Raw genomic sequence first — 20,805 nt, 5'->3', positions numbered from 1 at the left:
ACCTGAACAAGGCAAAGACCATGAATTTTTTTCACAAGTTAGTCAACAAAGAATTGTCAGCGCCCTGAAAACTGTCTGAGAAAATCCTAAAGGGCCACATTCTTTAGTTCAGGTGTGTTTTTCAGATGCAAGAGAGGGCTTCACTAAAGATTCTCTCGCACTGTAGATTTGAGTCTCCATTATGAGTGCTTTAAGTAGAGCAAAGCCTCCTTAAGGACTGCTGGTTTCCGTGCTCCTTTGAAATATTAGGGAGAAACAGTCTAGGGATGGTCAGAAAGTTTATGGTACTAATTCTAGATCTAGACTCCTAGGCAACAATTTCATGTGCAGGTTTTCTATTAATTTGCTATGAGATGCAAATCTGTGCTCAAGAACCTCACAGAGTTATCAGATCATTTCTATACATTGTGGCAGCCAAAGAGCATTTGCCTTCACCCTTCCTTGCTCGTCCGCAGTTCGGGAAGCTGGGCTCTGCAGGGCTCCAGCACTGACTGTCTCCCGTCCTGGCTGTGTCTTGGAAGGAAGCCAGGAAGATGGGTGACTTTGACATCTTTCAAACCCATAGAGTTCTAGGAGAAAACTAGTCTATGCTCCTGTCATGTTCTGGCACCTGTTTCTCTTTGGCTGGTTATTTTTCCCGTACTCAGCTTTGAAGCAGTCTCCATTGACAACAAAACAGAATTTCTTCACACGCTGATCAGCAGATCTGCAGAACACCTTGCCCATTGATGAAGAAGTTAACGTGGCTTGGAGAGAGACAGTACAAATACTTGGAAGAAACAGTCACTTAAGATTGCTAACCAGATAAACCACATCAGGTTCAGGCAACCTCTTAAATCGAAAATAGCTGTAGGCAGAGAGCATGCTCAGGGGAAGTTTCTAATCCTTGCTCTGCACTTGCTCTGCCCTGCTAGCTGCTTTTGGCCACTGGTCTGTGTGATCACTGGTTTGTTTGCTTGCCCAGAGCAGAGCACAAATGCAGTCCCCAGCTGCCACAAATTATGCTGTAGAGCTGCCTGAAGATGACTGAATTGCGGGGGTTGGCACAGAGAGAGTGAGAGCCTTAAACCTTGGGAAAACTAATCGGTGGCTTACTACTAATTTAGTAAACTTCTTTCTTCTCATCTGATTGCTTATGACAGCACATGGAGCTAAAACTGAAGGACTTGATGCACAGCTAATTAATTTAAATTACTATGGCTTGGCTGGGGCCCTTGAAAGGAGGCTCCTTTATCCCACTGTAGTTCTGACATTACAACATTATTGTTATCTCACTGAGGATGCTTGTTTCGAATGTAAATGTTATGTTCCCTTTATTGTCCAGGAGCAAAATACTCCTATTTTTAGAAGAAAATCTGTAATTCAGACCCTGCAACAATACAAGATAAGTGTCTGAAGTACACAAAAACCATAATAGCTCTTGCCAGGTGCTCTGGAACTGGCTTATGTTAGTCTTAAACCACAAAAGAATGTTGTCCTTATTGAGCAGTTCAAATGAGAAAGCTGTTCTTGCAAAACTGTATTTAATGGGCCTGCAAATAAGAACAGAGCAGCAAGGGACTGCAAAATGTTATCTCAAAAGCGCTTGCCTCACCCTTAAATTAAATCCTAAATCAACTCTTCCCATGGTCAGAAAGAAGGGCAGAGCATGCTGTTTGTCACTGGGCACGTGAGGGAGTTGTGTGCCATGGCTCAGATGTCACAGCACTGTTTTCAGCAGTATTTTTAAGCTTTCTGTAATGTCTCAAGCACCTAAAATTAAGGTGAATACCTTTAACAGCAAGGATCTTAATCTTACATATATTTAGAGATTTATATTTGCTGATGTAACAGTTGTTTCTCAAAGTTTTCAGCTGAATTAATGTTGGAGTTGCAAATTTTTAAACAATCTGTATCCAAGTTATTGTTAAGCCCAGAAAGACTATTTAAGATAGAAGTACTGGAAACATTAATTACATTTTCAGAGCTACAATTAAAAAGTATATTGAATTGTTTCTTAATTGCAGAATAGTCTGATACCCGAAATCATTAGCAAAGTTCACAGTGCATGTCACAACTAAAATTCCATATAAGCATATTTTTAATATTATCTCCTTTCACTTAGCCATTTTGTTCAAGAATCCCCTTTTCATGGATGAGTTGGTAAAATACGCATCACCCAAAGCTCTGTGAAAAATGCACCCTCTGCTCTGCCTTATGTCAGATGAATTCATCAGCTCATGGAGAAAGATTTGAACAGGGATGCTGGCAGATAAAAGACTTTTCGGTTTGCTTTAAAATTGTGATATATTTGTTTCTAATTTTAACAACATGCATTGTACACAGGACAATGGAAACTCAGGCAAGAAGAGGGGTGGTCTTTTTTACTTCATGCTGTCACTTCAGCATGGAGTTGCCTCTGAGTTTCAGCTTCACTATCAGAAAGAACAAATCCCCGAACTCTAAGGCATTGCCAGTGTCCTTTCACAGGAGAATAGGGTCAAGGTATGCAGCTGGTGTCAAATCCTTACCAGTTGCTGTAAACCCCAATGCTCTACTTCTGCATGGAACAGCCTAGAAAGCCCTGCATGGCCTGATGTTCCTGCTACGTAGAAGTTGTGTACTCTATTCTGCTGAAGCTAAGGGCTCAAAGTGGTTATTAGAGTTTCTGGTTGGTTTGTTGGCTGTTTATGGTTTAGCCGTTGATGCATCAAGAAACCCTTATTCTCTTCTCTGACAGAGCTTAGAATTGCCTGTATGAATTTTTTATGTTACTCAATGAACTGCTGTTCAATAAAAGACAATCCTCCAAAACCACATATGGTTGCAATAAGCTTTTCTGCTGGCATTTTTTGTCTTGTTCGCGTTTAATTTTGAAAAGGAGATAGTCTTGTCAAATCCTGTGCACAATTGTCCATGAGGAACTAAGAAGACCCAATGAAGTGTTACTAGCTTTGACTCATTTACTAAAGTATCATCTGCCATGCTCATTAATTACAATAGTTCAGGTGGAAATATTGGTCCCTGAGCTTTATTAAAATGGTCTGGCTGGGTTTTTTGGTTTGTTCAGTCTTAACAGTCTCTGTATGGCCATTTCCACATTGCTTTCAGACAAGGATACAACAGTGAGAAGTGGAACCACGTATCGTTGCTCTACAAAACCGCAGCAGAACTGCAAAACCCTGATTTTTCAGAGAAGGGCAAGCAAATGTTCTCACTCAGACAGATGGCACAGTCAGACGGAAAGAATTCCTGAAGGGGCGTGCAGCAGAGAGAAGAGGAACAGCAAGCATGGTAAAAATATGGGGATAGCAGCTGCCATAGCTGTTTCTACAAAAGTAAAGCAGTTTGAGCAAATTGCCTCAGGCACCCGCCCTCTGCCCAAATCCAAAGAGAAGCACTAAGAGAGCTTTTCAGGCAAGTGTAGTGCCATGCAGATGGGTGAGGTTGGACTCCGCACTGTTGCAGCTGTTAGAAAGGGATCTGAGACATCTCTTCCAAAGCTCACAGCTGGAAGGTCAGCTGAGGTGGACACTGAGACCCAGAGAAAAGTCCAGCTCGCCTGGCAGGTGATGGTGAATGTCAAACAGAGCAATGACAGAAATCTCAGGCCACAGAGATAAATGAACTGAGATAATTCTGATTCCAAATGAGTCAGCTGAAGATCCAGATAAATTCCTAATAAAAGCGTATTTACATTGGCAAAGGGTCAGTGTGATTGCTGATTATCCTCCACTTCCCTGAAGACAATGTTTCCATACCAGAGCAAAAGTGATGGACAATATCTATCATTGGCAAAGAGATTCTGACTGACAACTACGAAGGTTTCATAAAAGGGTTTGTCACAGTGCTATTCCTTTCCAGCGTCCCTCCCTAACAGCAAGAGCAATCATGCTGTCCACACATTTTTTTCCCACCATGGCACAGGCTCTGCTGACGAAGTATTGTGGAAACAGAAAAACCAAGAGCTTTCACCTTGTTTTTGGAGCTGTAGCATCAGATGTAGAAGTAACTGTGGGAAGAGTATTGCCTAAACCTGCAACCCTGAGATGGAGGTGCTCTCTGGAAATGGCATTGCGCAAGCCAGCTGCAATGGGTGAGATGTGAGGAACTGGGACAGCATCATCATATGTAGGCTATTCTGAGAAGTCAGCTATAAATCTCTACCGGGTATCCTCGGTGAAATACTTTTTTTCAGTGTCTCTTAACCTAGCATAATTTTCACAGGGATGGCAAAAGTCAATTCACTGCCACAGAGCAGTTCCCTGGCTGAGTTTCAGTAGTTCACTCTGGAGCATGGAGACATTAAACCTCTTCAGCAAAATGGTTATGGGATTGTTTTAACATGGGCAGACAACAATTTTCTCATCTCATATTCTTGGAAATGCTCAAAGCATTCTAGCTGAAAATTCCAAAAACAATTCAGACTCTGCCAGACATCCAGCCTGAACAACTGAACTCTGGCAAAGCTGTAAACAACTAGGCTTCATACAAGACTAGATTCTAATGAAAAATGTCAGGCAAACTTAGATAGCGGTCCTGTTACCAAGTTGCTCTGTCATATGTCTTCTCTTCTACGTCCCAGTTTAACAATGCATTTGTAAGTCAGTCAGATACCTGACTATTAATATAGCATTTAATATCTGCTCACATTTACACTTCCCGTTTTCATCTAGTGCTCATTCCCAGATGATTAGCTATATTTTGCTAACACACGACAAAACATGAGACTAATAGAAAACCTTCAAATACCTCAGAGAGTTTCAGATTATTTTCAAGACCAGAAAAATCTGTGTCAGCCTCACAAAAGTATATGGATGGAACACCGTGATTTTCCCCGCTTTTCTCATTACTTTAAGGAAGGATTCACAAAGAAAATTAGAGAAAACTATTGAAACAGTTGACTTAGATCAACTAGTTCTTTTTCTAGAATTAAACAGATGAGACTCAGAATGTACTTGTATTGATAAACAATAAGCCCATGCCCTCCCTTCTGTGTTCAAAAAGAAGCATTTTTAAGGATGCTAAAAATAAAACCAGAGGTTTTATTAAACAAATTAATATAATTTGGTTTGTAATGGAAACGTCAGAAGCAGTGCCTATTCTGATGTTCACTATCTTATTCTCAGTGGATTTCATGGTTTCTTAGAGAGTATATGGAAAAAGGAGATGGTCATGATTGCTGAGCTGACATACAGAGCGCATTCTCAAAGATGCCCTAAGAAATTTCTAAATATTCCTTGCAATGGTTTCAGCTAAACTTGCTAAGTTTTTTCCTTTATTTGATCTGCAAATGACCTATTTTGGCAGCACTCTGTAAATATATAAAAATAACGTTACTCTGCAATTTATGTTTTCCTGCCTGCAATGCTCTATGACAGCATTTTAAAGATGAACCTATCTCTGTCAGACTTTTCTGTGATGTCCTTGAGAATTTTGACCTTTTAACTACAGTGGAGTTTCCATGCAAGCTGTTCAAGGCAGGCTTGTTTCCATAAAGGAACTGCTTCGATTTTAGGGGTTACACAGACAAAAAGCTACTCCTGAGTTAGAATTCAGATGATTCCACTGAACTGCATGACAGAATTGCAAAGTTTTTGCCACCCTTTATAAGCCCATAGAAGGAGAGTTGTACCAAAGAAAATAAATAAAATTAAAATACAATAATATACCTACACTAGGTATTTCTTAAACTGTCAAAAGCTACATAATCTGTATCATGACCTGACTCACAGAAAACCTAGGTTTGTTGCTATTCTTCGTAGTATAGTGACACCGTATTATTTATTTGTACTAGTAGATTTTTTTCAGTGATGGTTTTGTGCTTGATTCAGTTCTCTCTAATGAGGCAAATGGAGGGTAATACCAATATTCTCCAGTATATAAATCAGCTCCTGTGGCCTTGAGAACGGCTGGGACACCTGCACACTATCTCTAAAGGGTGAAGGATGTGCTTTTCTCACTTAGCCCTGGTGTTACAGCTGTGCATCTGTCCTGGTGCCAAGGCTTTGCCCCTTAGTGATTCCCATTGCAGTGGGACTGGAAGCAGAACAGTTTGACTGGAGCCTGCAGCTAAAATTACACTGGGCAATTTCTCCCAGCAAACAATTCATTCCACCTAAATGCTTAGTTTTGAGAACTCTGAGGCAGATTTGAGTCAAATTCAGTATAAAATTTCCGAAAAACAAAAAATGAAAATGGGAGGTATGAACTGCAGAAATGGTTCCTTTTGCTATTTCCAATCAGTTCCCCCCACCACAATAACATCACAAGAAGTCTGAGGTACTACCAAAGTGAGACAGAAAAATGATGAGAAAATGGCTTCTCCGCCCTCTTTTTCCACATGTCCCAGCTCCCTGTCAAAGCCCAGTAATGTTTTAAGTTCTTACTATACAGAAGGAAACTGTTGTTCAAATTGCCTGCATGACTCAAATGGGTATTTTGAATAAAAATGAGTGAATCTTGTGTCACAGGGAGTAAGAACAAGTCTGTGACTTTGCATGTAGCATCGGGTCTTCCAGAGTGTCAGCTCTTGCTCTGGTGAATATTCAAATATTTCACACAAAGTAGATTTTTTTTTCTGCAAAGAGTGAAGCAGTCATCTCAGAATATCTCGTTTATAAAGTATTTTCTTGGTAGGTGGAACACTGTGTTTTAATCCCTGTGTTGTAGCAATAAAGTATTCTGACCTTATCCTTTCTGGGTGTTTTGGGTTTTTTTCATGGTTCCAAACTCCCACTTGACCTCTTGTTCTTTAAATTTTGCTAGAATAGCTTCATAATGAAAACAATACTTTGAGCCTGGTAAAATATTTAATGCAAACAAAAACTAATGTGCCTCAGAGCAAATCCTGAAAAAACATAACAAAGCATTTATTTGGGTTGGTTTATTTTTGATAGAACAATCAATCAAAAAAAATCAGATATATGTATAGTTTTAATCACAATTAATTTTCCCGGGAATTCTTTTGAAGGACAAACTGAGCAAAGCCTCCTTCCCACTTTTCTCTTTGTGTCTATCTCTTACATGCTGGCTACTTCTGAAAGCTATCCCCCACCACCTTCTTCTCTCATAGCTTCAGAGGTACAGGGGCAGAACTGGTCACTCTGCAAATGTTCTTGTTTTCTGTCTGGGGGGAAAACAGTGCTGCATTTATGAAAACTTCCTTTTTTTGCGTCAATCACCACGGTGCTACTGAGTGATTGGTTATTACATGAAAACTTTTATGAACCAAGAAATTAAAGGCAGTTTGCTAGGGGTTTATACATTAAGATGGACACAGTATTTTTTCATATTGACCATGGTAACATATATGACTAAAACAAAGATGTAACGTGACAATTAATGTAAAACATAAAATATCCCTTGACATATTGCATAGCTATATATGCAATATTATTTTTATTCCAAGGTCCCGGTCCCTCCTTTTGTAAAGCATGGAAAAGGATATGAAGGGAAAGAAGAGGAGCTGTTGCTGTGCCTTTTGTACAGTGGGATGGCTGATGCGCTCCCCCAGCACCTGGCCCGACTGACAGCCCTATTTCTGCTGCTCCATTACAAGTGACCAGTATGACTAACTGCATAGTTACAGAGTTGCACGGTGATGCAGGTAAAGTCATGAGGAAGGCAGCATTTTCAGCTTAAGTAAGGGAGCCTTGAGATAGGGTTGATGTTGGGATGAACTGAAATGTTATCTGTCAGCTGTAGCTGTCAGCAAAAATATTAAAGAAAGAGCAGCTGCATCATGCCACAGGCAGGGGAGTGGAGCAGTCGTAGCTCCAAAATAGATTTTAGAGTCAGACGGAGTTTTCTTTTCACGAACCCCAGTAATAGTCATGGACTGTTTGTTTTCAAACCTGCTTTGAAACAGTTAATGCTACTGCTTTTACAATGTTTTAAACAAATGCTTCTGATAGGTATGTTAAGACTCCTATAAAAACGTAATTTTTCCTTCTAATTATTTTCAGCTTCCATACGCTTAAATTTACTCTCACCCTTTTGATGCAAAAGTACTGCTGTAACAATATAATTGATAAGATAACAAGAAATCATAACCACGTTTATCAGGTTGAAGAAAAAGTATTGGCTTATTATAGCTTCTGTAGCATTTATTCTTCCTTTTAAGAACATTTGAGGAATAAGATACTAAGCTATCTTAAAAATATTTATTAAGGAAGAACATCTTACAGTCTTTTTTAGGTGGCCATTAAAGAAAATAATAAGCAGCAGTCTCTTCTAGATCTTGAATTCCAAGATAAATGTAATAAAGCCTGTGGTGGGGTGTTATTGTTTACTGCTTGGAAAAACTTATGCAACGGCAGAATACTGTTCTGATTTTTGAGCTGCTGCTAATGAAGTACAACCAGACAGGGTACATTGCCATGAGTCAGGAAATGTGGATGTTCCTGGACAGGGGCCAAGGGAGCTTAGACATATCAGAGATGTGATGTATATGTATCCTCTAGGGGAGATACACTGAGTTGTTTTCAAGCATCTCAAGCTGCTTGATTCAAAAAGCAACCAAATGACCACCCTGAAATGGAGTTACTAGCTGTCTCTCAGAGCCCCTTGTTTTTACACCAGGACAAGAAGAATGAGGTAGGCTGTCCAGGGGAGCATAGAGATTAAATATTAGGTTCAAACCTGAGACAGTAGGTCCAAAACCCCGAGGGTTTAACTTTGTTTTTTTCTGTAGTGAAAGAACAAACAAACAAAAAGAGCAAAAGCCCTAAATTTAAAAAAAAAAAAAAATCAGCCTGATGATATGCTACAATTTACTGTGAGACTTTAAACAAATCTTTTGAACTCATGGTGTGCTAAGGAATGGTATGACGTTCTTTGTAAGACAATGAGAGCTACCATTGTACACATGGGGAGAAGCTTCACACTTCACAGTGCTAAATTGTTTGCTGAAATGCTGCTATGTTTCAGTACAGAACTCTGGTACATATGCAACTCCCTAGGGTTTTTTGAACCTTGAAAATGTGGTTACTGTGGGCCCCTATTTTTCAAGTGCAATTAACTCATTTCCTAAAGCTAGTTGAGATCACATAAAAGGGTGCCACTGGTTTCTTTCCCTTTCCACTCCCTTTTCCTACAGCTTAACATAACCACACCAGGAGACTCATTTTTCCCTCTTCCCTACTCTTTTTTGGTAGGTGTATTCCTTATGTTCCTACAACCCTTCCTTGCATCATGCCCAAAGGGATGTGATCCCTGCACAGCCTGTGCTGGTACACCCAGGTACATGGTAGCTACTTGGACTTCCACATTTCACACCTTCTATGAGGGGAAGATCTCACAATAAAGATCTGACCTCCCTTTCATGAAATCAAAGGAAGGGTCATTTATTACCCCATTCTTTTACCGTCTAGCAAGGCTTTAATGTACACTAAGAAATAATTTCCAGACCTCTTACTTTGATCTGGACTAGGTTTGGGCCCGCCTTTGCAGTTGTCACTGCTGTTACACCATGGCAGGTCATGGTCCAGTAGACTTGCATTGCCTTCAACGGTGTTTTGGCAGCTGTGGCTGCAAACCTTGACGTGCCTCTTCAGTGCTATGGCACATACATGAGCATGAGATTTTGTCCTGCTCTCAGACTCACTGTCCCTTCTGCCTACTGGCATTGCAATTTGTACACATTCAAAACCTTGAGATAATCTTCCAAAGCTGTGTTTCAGGAGATTTTAAAGCAATACACCATGGCATCAGATTATCTAGAGCTCTTAAGAGTTCAACTCTCTTGAAGACATGAGGACTGTTCTTCTCTAATTTTAATTAAAAGTAGGAGTTGTGTAATGGCAACCTAATCGCTAGGGTAAGTCCTTATCAAAAAAGTCCATTGTCAAGTCACCTGAGCTGTCACCATTGCTTTAACACAGCGGGCAGGGCTGGAGACTGAGTACTCGCTGAGCATGCAGGAGACAGAGCACTGCAGGACACTCCTGTTTTCTAGGCACTCTCTTTCCCAGCCAGTACATGGGGTTTGTGTGGCCTTCCCCCAGCAGCTCTAGAGCTGCACCACCACACCAGCTAATTTGGACAGTCACCACCTGCCCACTCCTTCCTTCAAAGATCCTTTTTCCACCATTTTTTTTTCCCCAGCAGCCTCCTTCTTGAACCAGGCAGCCTATCCTGAGCACTCCCAAAATAACAACAGGCTCACAAGCTGACAGCACCTATGAATTACTTCTGGTACCACTGAACCTGAGGGAATGGGTTTGTTTTTCCTGAAACATCTCAATATTGACACTACTCTGGTTTTAATTTGGTATGGTTTTGTTCTTGCAGCTTCCTCATCGCATCCCTGGTCCTCCCCTTTTTTTTTTTCTGCTGTGCTTTACCAGAATGGCTGATTTCTTGCTACCCACAACTCAGGACACAGCTATGCTTCCCTCTGCGGAGCTCCTCTAAAAATACATATTCTTGTCATTCAGACTAATTCAACTTGTATTGCTACCTCTCCCAGCAGAATCTGGTTTCCAAGGAGGGCTATTTAAGTTTCCTTATTCAAAGCTGTTGACATGATGTTCAATACTGCAACATCTCAGGGTGTCAATGTCACTACTATATTTATTCTTGTAACATCCCAAGGTATTATTAAAAGTGTAGAAGTAAATAAACTGCTGAGAGTCATACAAGGAATCATGGATGTGAAAGACAGCCATTTAATCATCCTTCTTCTCCCCAGTACGATACCTAGCGCCTCACATTTTAAGGTGACATTAATTGAAAGGGATAAACAACAAAATTGAAGAATGGCATGAATATTTTGGAGAGGGAACTTGAATTTAGCAAAGTGTTTCTGATTAATAAGCAATCTATCAGATGTCCTGTCACTCTTACGGCCTAATACCTGCAGCGTGATTTAGTCTTTGTTTATACAACTAATGCTGGAGATATCCAAATTAACCCTTCTTGTGTGCAGTTAGGCTTGCCTCATTTTTAGATACTCACTGCTGACTTGGAGGGGGTTTTTTTGAGTTCACAACAGCAGCCTTTAGAATTGTTTCTCCTTAACAAACTGTTACAAACTGTTGTGTTGTGTTCAGGGTATTCACTGAACATTTACACAGATTATTGAGTTTATTTCTGGTATTTTCCTATGTTTCCTTTGTGCTATCTAAGCCAAGGAGAAACTCATTACACTATCTATAGCTAACATCAGGTATTTTTCTAGCACTTCATTAGTTCTCAGAGACATGTGGTGATATACGCTGTGTGGCTGGTAGTGATACTGAACCAGGGCTAGAAACTAGTATCACTGAGGGGAATTTGTTCTCTTGGAGCCAAGCAGCTGTGTCACTGCCACAGAGAGGGCTCTGAGCAGCTCCTCTTGGGCCCCCAAGTACCACAGCAATCCTGTTGTGTATTTCCATTTACAAATAGATCAAATTCTGTAGCAATAGCACTTCCACTGTACTCCATCCATTTTTCTAATAAAAACTTGCTCCAAAATATTTTGGAGCTTAAGAACATGTTCTCTGAAAGCTTAAAAATGAGTTTAGGTACGATTTTCTCCAACCCATAAACTACTTTTAAAACCACTGCCCATATAGATTCAAGGCAGGTAGTTAAAGATGTTGTTATGGTTAACCCACGGTTTAGATGCCCTTAGCTTTAAATCACTAAGCCTCCCGGCCTCCCGCTGAAGCGCTTCTTGTCTGTTCTATCTTGGTGTCTTTCAAAGCATGATCTCTTCTTCCTAAATCTCACCAACTTTCTCACTAACTTAACCCACAATGGAGCATATGGCAGCTTGTTTTATTAAAAAGCTGCAAGGGTAACTTGTATGACCTCTATGTGTGTGTGCAAGTCATATTAGCTCCTCAGGTTCCTCTCTGTAGCAAGTGCTGAGTTTGCTCTAGACAAGTACAATAGGATCTGAGACCTCCGTACTCCACTGCCTGTGAGATTTCCCTAGCTTTTTTCCACTCATCTCTACCGATGATGGCAAAATTTTGGTTACAGTATCTAGCTTTAGGAACATTACTTGCTGATTGAATTAAAGAGAAGAAGAATACCTGTCTTCAGTGGTTATTCCTAATAGGTATGAGAAATGTTATATAGAAAGGCTGCCTGCCACAGCCCTTTGAGTACCACTAGGACATTACTTTGTCATTGCTTCATGGTACAGAAATCACCACCAGGTATATTTAGATGCTTCCACAACCAAGGGCTTATCTAAATCAAAAGAGCCTGAGCTAGTCTCAGGTTAACTGGAACTCCATCTAGAAATCCTGTTTGCCAGAAATGCATCATGCCCATGCAGAAGGGACATCTTGTTCTGCACTGTTTGATATGTTTGAGGACATCTATCATGGCATCGTTCCCTTCCGTCTCCTTCCTAGAGTAAAAAATTGGAATGTTTATTTTTCTCTAAGTATTTTACCAGATAAGGATTTCAGTTCCTCAAGCTACTGGAATCTAATTCATGTTTCTTTTTATTACAGAAGCCCTTGTCAAAGAATAAAAAAGATAAATAAGACACTATAGAAGAACTACTGTTCTGTACTGTTTACCTAAAAGTTAGATTCAAGAGAATTTGTGATTACAGATGGTGGGACAAATGAGATTTTGGGATAAGTAAGACTGACAGACACAGGAATTGAATAGCTATAGCATGAGAAATATACGCCAATTTTTTTTTTTTTATTTTAGTCAGCTCAACACCAAATCAGCCATGGTTAACCACACGTGCTTTGCCACACTTTCATTTATGCCCTTGCTTATGGCTTTTAAAGGGATATTTTTTTCAATAATCTAGATTAGGTATTTTAAAAGCAAAAATGTTCTTTGAGTCACACTCAATAGTGTAAGGTTTTATGAATATTCTATCTCCTACGTTCACAAATTTGAACTTGATAATAAATTGTGTGTGTTTTTCTTTAATGTGTTATTTGTTGTCACAGTAACTGCAGTTTTTCCAATAAATGGAAATTGCATCGTTTCCTTAGCATTCGGGTTATTGCACTGAAATAGCACCATGAACTCACCACCACTTCTCCCTTCCTGTTGTCAGGCTAGATCTCAGTTAGTTACAGGAACAGGCACTGAAACAGGTTAGTTTAGATATGTGCACATTAGAAAGCTGAAGCAAGTCCGCTTAGCCCCATTACATCCTATGACTCATGCATGTGTGGGAAAGACCTTATTTTCACAGAGATCTCCTAGATAAACAAGGCAAGTTGGCAGCAATTCGATTACACTGATGTTAGCAGACTCCTACTTTCTGTTGCATTCATTTGCTTTATATTTTCTGAAAAATACAAGCAGTATGATAAACTCTAATGAAAATTCTTGTTCCAAGGACACATGAGCTTTAATTTTCAAGTCCTTTTTTTTTTTAATAGGAGCAGCATTTAAACCAGTTTCTAAAAGAAAAATAAAATCCTTTTCAGTTATTACAATAGAATCCACTTTTTCTGTTTTTTTCTAAATTTTGTTAGTGAAGCCTTTGCTCTTACTATCCAGTTTTATACTTCCCCCCAACCAAACCTACAAGCTTCTAAATAGTGTGCACTTCAGATAGAAAATGGACTTAATCTTCGAAAATACTGTTTTTAAATACGCACTAAAACAAACTTCTGAACAGCATAAATCACAAAACATTATACCCTTTGACACCATTTCCCCAAAAAGGAAAAGCAAAGAAAGCAACCATTAATGTATTAAAGATCTCTTAAAGTATATAAATCAAACTGAAAAAGTTTATCGCAAGTTCATCGAGGTTTTTGCTGTTGTTCTAAAAACCCACCAGTTTATATCTGAATGAGTCTGCCCACATCACAGATTTTAGTTGCCATTTTATCAGCTATGAAATGAAACTCGTTTGGACAATGCACAGCAATCTTTTAGATTCACACACCCCCTTTGCTTGTGTCAGCTAACAGCAACTAGATGGGTTGCCCATTTAAGGGAAAAAGTACAAGCTCCAGCCTATTTCCCTGTACTTTCGGATGTGTTTGTCCCACTCCTTCAGCAATGCATTCTGTAATGCCAAAAAGCATTTCTTTCCTTATAAAAGGCACGCACATGTGCACACATACACATATTACTGATTAAGTTTCAGCTCTCATAAAGCTGCAAAATTAAGGAATTGAATGTTGGAATTTTTCGTTCTACAAAACCACACATAGCAATTTTCTACTAACTGGGGGGGGGGGGCGGGGCAAAAAAAGTAATGCCATTTCATAACCTCAGAACATAGCTTGCTAAACAACTCACGATAAAGCATGTATTTTAACAGCTGTGTATCTATAGAAGAATGATTTCAAAATAGAATGCAATTGTGCTTTTAGGATATATGCTTTTAATTGCAGGAACCGTCTCTTTCTCTGTATTTGCAGAGTGTATAAACCATTTTGGAGGAAACCACAATCTATGTAAACTTACGTATCATCTTTAGAGCTAGCATTTGTGTGCTCTACTTGTAGAAAAGATTTAGAGATACAGTCCAGCCAAAGCTGAATGAGAATGATAGGACAATACCATCCTGAATTAACAAAGAAAAGAGCTATCCTAATTTAGAAAGACTTTGTGTTTGAATTGATGTTGGTACTTATTTTGCAATGATGGTGAGAATAAAAAATAACACTGAAAGGGCAGATCATCTGCAAAAGCTGGAGGGGTAGATCAAAAAAACCCAAAATAATAGGAAAAGTCTAATTGAGTATCCAGAAAGGCACAATTTTCACAAATACACTCGTACATTAGGTGCCACACAACCATGTCTCCTGAACAGGAAGTTGGCACATTTGTTCCCGTGCTTTGGATACCAGTACCTCAAAGAATAACTACAGCATTGTGCTATAAATGCTTTATTTTTCTAGTATCACTAACTTGGTAGAAATACTAGCTACTAAATGAGAAAGAGATGTTAAGAAATCTTAATTCTTTATGAAAGAACTGTTTCCTCAGTTATCTGATATACTCCAATACCAAGAAAAGCCAGTATTCCCCAAATAATTCCCAGTTTGCTGTATAGAATTAGGAAACAACCTTCAGTAGAAAACACTAAGAGAAATTTTAAAAAAAAGGCTAAAAATGAAAAGTGCCAGAATAATATTATGAAGCCTAAAAGCATAGGTATTTGTGCTTCTCAAAGAAATATTTAAACTTCTCTATACAGTAAGTTATCAGTATCTTATCACACATTGTTTTATCTTTCTAGCGCTCGGGTCTTATTTTAGACTTTATATACTAAATATTTTTGGGAAACAGGAAGTATGAATAGATGAAGTGGAGATCCTTTTCCTTTGTCTTGATGTTTAATGTGGCTTATTCACAAATATTGCAGCTCTATTTCTCAAAATGGCCTTTTGGACACGTAAAAGGACAAAATCCCTGCCCCCACCTTCAGTTTATGTATTAAAATAGTACGGCAAACTGCAACAACAGAACTTGAGAACGGAAGGGAAGAAACAGGAAATTGGAGAAAAAGTAAGATGTCTCTTAGGAAAAAAATTATTTGGAGAGGAATATAGATGATCCATTTTGTTGAATGCTCCTGAGAGGACTGGAAATTTATCTGTTCATTAATGAACACCAAGACCTGATCTTGCTAAACTCAAAGGAAATCTCACTCTAAATTCAGTGACATAAACCTGGCCTCTGACTCAGTACAGCTCTGAGGCACAGTCTTAATTTATGCCTGGGGGCACATCAGCTGAGTGATGAGATTACCAAAAGCCTTATATTAAGCATGAGTGGAATCTGTACTAACAGAAAGAACCTGTATCAGGAGGAGTTCTACTGATACACCTGTATCAGTAAAAAGCTTTTAGCACAGAAATGGCTATACTGGTGAAATTGTGAGTCAGAGGAACAAAACAGGGCACACTAGTAAAAGTAGAGATTTCCCAATATACTCGTGCTTAGTCTACAAGCTGCTTCCAGGAGCTACCTTCAGGAGTCCTACCTGGGTTGACATAGCTCTGTTAGTAGACAAGTTTAGTCCTTCCATGACATCAGCAGCAGGTGCTACAGTGAGAGACACTACAGAAAACTTGTTTATCAATAGGCCAACTTCAAGCTTCCTAAAGCCAGTAGCATAGAGGATGGACCAGCTAACACCAGAGCCAAAAGTTAATAGTCCACCAGATGTGAGCAGGAGGAATACGGGTAAATCAGGGCAGCCATAGGCAGGGACAGAACAGTGCTGAGCTTTGAAGATGAATTTCAAGTCTTCGAATTTGGTGTTAAAAAGAATCAGACGTCCTATACAGAGACTGAAAGACTGAGGGGATGACAGAACACTCAGTTAAGACGTTGACTTCAGCCATGGCTAGATTGGCTAAAAGAGGGCATAAATTATAATATTGCTATAAAGAAGGTGAAAGAATAAGCCATAGGGAGAGTCTGGAAGTAGATTTAGATTGGGAGAAATACACAGTCTTTAGTACCATGAACGACGCTATTCATTCCACAGTTATGGGAATATAAACAAAATCAAAATAATGTATAACAGGGAAAACAAATGTGTATGCTATGTCTACTTGTCTTCCAAGAAAATCTCTACAATGTAGTGCATCGCCAAAACCTAAATTAGTTTTTGATTTGATATAAAATTGAGCTTGGTTTCACTGTAGTCATTAGTAGCATTGGCTATTCTTCAAATATGAAACCATCTGTTGAATAGCCATATTACATATTCCACAGATTCAATTGGAAAATCCCAGAGTCTTTTTGTGGACACCTGTTGAGAAGAGTAATTTTAGCCTCCCCCTCCATTTTGAAGTGGAAAGGAAGACAGATGTATGTAAAACCACAACTCCATGTGTTAGGGTTGGAAGTTGCTATCAGACTGTTCAAAAGTCACTTCATTTGACAGTTATCAGGCGAATAAATTTGCCTTTTGCTTTTAGAAATTTTGCTAAAAATAAACTGTGCAAGGAAAGTAAAATTATAAAACCATACATTAAGCTGAGCAACAACTAAAACCAAAAAGCAGTCAATAATTAGCATAGCATTTTCCAAGATTTTGTCACCTCTATATATTCAGAGGGTGAAATTTGCCATTTCTGCAGTTTATTATTTGGCAATTAACTCACTCAAAAGAAGAAACGGTAACTTTCACTCTAATATCAAGATTACAAAAAACTGTACAAATCCCATTGTCTCAGTTTTAGTTCTCACTGTACAGTTTTCTTACGAAAAAATAACTTTCTCAGGATATGTCTATATTAAAAAGTAATACCAAAGTTTCCTTTGGAGATTTAGGTTTGGGATACCATAGTGATGTAGTAATTCCGCAGTAATGATTATCACATTAAATCATGGCCACCAGAAAGTATTCCATTTTGTGCTTATGCAGTGTGCCCCTTGCTATGAAATAAAATGTAGACTACATTATTTTTGCTTTTAAGCATTTTCCTCCATCCTATAACTTCATTTATCTCATTGCTTCACAGGTAGTTACATTCTCAGCTACCAAGTCAAAGTTGTTTTGGAGTATTTTAATTTCAGCCAGTCTGTAAGCGTGTCACTGCTAAGATGTAGAATTGACGTTATTTATATAGTATGCAGCGATAAAACTAGAATTATTTCATCAAAACAAGACCTTCTCATCTTCCTGAGGCAGTCCCAGAGTCCACAAACTAAGTGTCAAACACTACAGCCAGCATAGACTCAGTCAGTCCATTCCTTCTTTAGGACAATTATTTTTCATCTGAGACAATTCTACCATAAATCTGTGAACAGGGTTTTTGCAAGGGTTAAGTGCATTCTTTAAATCTTTGCCTTCATAACTAAATTCATATTGCATACATCTTTTAAAAATTCATGCATACTAGATTTCCTTTGGAGAAAATGGCTTTAAAAGACAGGGTGCAGGGGTGATTTATTCTTCAACTGACCAAACAGCTTTTGTCAGTTTAGACAAAGCAAATCATAGTAAGCAATTCCTCCCTTAAATTACAGGACCACTGTGGGACCATAGGATACGCATTTCCAACAGACAAACAGGCTTCCATTCTGCTGTCAGGGTAAAACATCTGACAACTAGTTTCTCATTTATTTTGCTGACAGAAGCAAACACTTTAACAATAATGACCCAGGTGAAGCACACTTGGGTACAATAAAGAGAAGGTCAGTCTTTAGGACAGTTGCATTATACAGCTAATCAACTCATCAGAGATCAAGATTCATTCTAAGTAAATAAATACAAGAGGAAGAACCAAGAGGTGTTGTTGCAAGGATAGTATGGAAGGCACCAGGTGTGTCTGTGTGCAAAAGTTAAAGGAAACAAAACGTACAAATGTACTGGGTCGCAAAGTATTCAGTTAATTCTGTACTGAATGGTTGTTTCCTCTTACTTATCACACAGGCTGTCACTGTTTTTAATAGCTGCTAGACTGTCACTGGTAAGGGATGATATGTATTCTATTCTTAAATGTTGGTTTGTCTTCTGTCAGCATGTAAGCAGCTATAAGCAAGATACGTGTCAAATTCTATACAGATTTTTTCATATTACTACTAGCTACTTGATTATGCTCAATCTAATAATGGCAAAAGATCTTTAAGTAATGTTTTAATGTGACGAAAGAGTTTAAAAAACCCCAAAACCAGAAAAACACATCCTTTTTACCCCAGCTTTCACCTACTGACATTTTCAAATCATGCAGAAGATTGTTCATAGAAAGAAAGAGCCAACAGTTACTAGAAAAGAAAATCACTTATTTTAAAAAGAATGCATTGGAATCATTAGCTTAGTCTTACCTGTCAGCTAACACGAACCTAGGAATATATCCTTTACACCACAAGGTTGCAGTAGCTTGTTCCACAGCACTACGACGGTAGTAGACTGATCCAGCCCAGAAAAACACAAAGAGAGAAACTTTTCCCACTTCTATAGGTCTACCAGCAGCTGAAGTAATGAAGGAAATGGGGTAGAGAGCAGAAGACCGGAGCTGCTTCTCGCAGAAATCCCAGGCAGGAGAAGTAGGAGGTATACTCAGACTGTGTCTCACCCAGACTTTTGTTTAAAAGTTTTTTCAGCAGTTGCTAGGTGGTGTTAGACTTTGGCAGTTTAGTTCTCAGATTGTATTTCCCCTCTTCTAGTCTCTTCACTCAGTGTTACAGCAATGACTTTGTTGAGCTCAGCTCACTTGTGCTATATTTAACCAGTGTTCTCAGCAAGTCAAGCCTGTCAACAGCTGAGAAGTTTGGAGCAGGCTTTGCTGAGTTCCTCAGCTGCTGAATTATCAGTGGATGTAGCACTGTACAGCCCAGCTACTACATTCACTGAAAGACTGTGAGGAAACTGTCAAATCCTTTTAAGGGCTTCCAGTGACTTCACGGGAGTAATTACTATTTAAAGCACTAAGTACAAGATGTGTATTTAGGCATATATTTTAGACTGCTAGAGAAAGAATACTTGTGTTCACAGCAGATGAGTTCAATTATTTATACAGCAAGGATTTTCCTAGGACAAGTAGGAAGTTTATAATTTGAAAGGTATGCACTTAACTTGAGGAAAAATTACACGTGGGGAGAACTTTCTGCAGCACGATTTTTTACAGTTTAAATATATTAAGATGACACAGAGAAATTAATGAAAGGCTTAGGCTGTAAAGTTATCAGCATGATATTTATTCCAAAGACATTTTTCTCCCAGACCAAGAGCTTCCTACAGTAATTCTACTCTAACTCTCACTGAAGGAGGAAAGGAAAGCTACACAAATCCCAGTTTGTTTGATATGAGTTTTAGTAATGCATCACTCCAGGGCTGTATGCATTGTGATGTATCCACACTTGCTTCTGAATCTAATTACTGTTCCTAATTGCAAGCCCTAAGTCTCTTAATCAACAGACCAGCAGTAGCACTGGGCAGCTTTCAGCCTACAAACCACCACCATCAAGATTGTTGAAAGGTGGTGCAGATCTCAGACTCTAGAGCTAAGTTCTACCACTTTATGGCAGAACAGCCCCTGTAAATGTCTCTGGCAAGGAAAATTCCACAGCCCAGCAACTCTTCTTATCTGAGCTGTGCTTCAGAGTGAAATGCAGAACGGTCCTCCTTTGGAAAGCTTTTCCCTAGCGATTATTTCGATATTCATCTAGGGTTAGAGGAAGAGGAATGAAAGAAAGAAAGAAGGAAGGGTACAAAAAAGTAGAAAGATGCAAAAAAAACATTGCTTGTTGATATTCATACATGGAGATACCCCAACCTTTCAGAGTAAAAGTGATGCTGGGTCACTGTGCAAGTAGTAGGATGGGTAGTGAGAAGTTACCATGCTCTTTGTGGCAATTTCAACATGCAGGAATCTAATGGCCATGACTACATGAGATACCAGGAGATGAGAATAAGCCCTTATGGCAGGAAGCTGTGGGATCACCTGTAGCCTAGTGCTCTAACCCTATCTCTGGAATGACTTCCGCTTAATCTGTGTTATTGCCTAAACAAGCAAGGAACAATGAAAAAACACTTTAATTTCCAAAGAGATTATAAGCAGAAAATTAAGTAAATATTAAGTATTATGTCAAGTAACTGATACTTGGACATTGATGGCACATTTATAAAAGCCCCAAATACTTCAATCATGTTGAATCTATCTTCTTTTGAAGACCAAGTAATAATCACAAATTTCATGTTGTCCATTTCAATATTTGACTCAGACAGAATAGTTAGAAAGTATAAAACCAGAAACACTTCTGTTTTACAGAAGCAGCTATTTGAAAGAGATAACATACTGGCACAAAGTTTGGTATTACATGCTTACACTCTGGAGTGAAGTGAGTTGCATATATCCGCATTCTGAAAAGAAATCTAACTTTGTTCCCTTATATGAAATGAGGTGCTCCAATCAGGTGAGTAATATTGTG

The 20,805-nt window shown here is 38.9% G+C and overlaps 1 protein-coding gene across 1 annotated transcript in view; it reads right to left on the bottom strand.

Annotated features, from left to right (window-relative positions):
- LOC104500110 (filamin-A-interacting protein 1-like) overlaps window positions 1–18,922 on the bottom strand; it is a gene marked incomplete at its 3' end in the record, with an annotated part of 62,472 nt that extends 43,550 nt beyond the window's left edge. The window contains exon 1 of the mRNA XM_010143713.1: window positions 18,700–18,922. The remainder of the gene's footprint in view (window positions 1–18,699) is intronic.
- Window positions 18,923–20,805: the final 1,883 nt, after the last annotated feature.

Source organism: Buceros rhinoceros, unplaced genomic scaffold, assembly GCF_000710305.1.
Source record: "Buceros rhinoceros silvestris isolate BGI_N320 unplaced genomic scaffold, ASM71030v1 scaffold13339, whole genome shotgun sequence".
In the NCBI taxonomy this organism is placed as follows: domain Eukaryota; kingdom Metazoa; phylum Chordata; class Aves; order Bucerotiformes; family Bucerotidae; genus Buceros; species Buceros rhinoceros.
Note: the sequence above shows the minus strand (reverse complement) of the source record. Positions and strands in the feature narration are given on the sequence as shown.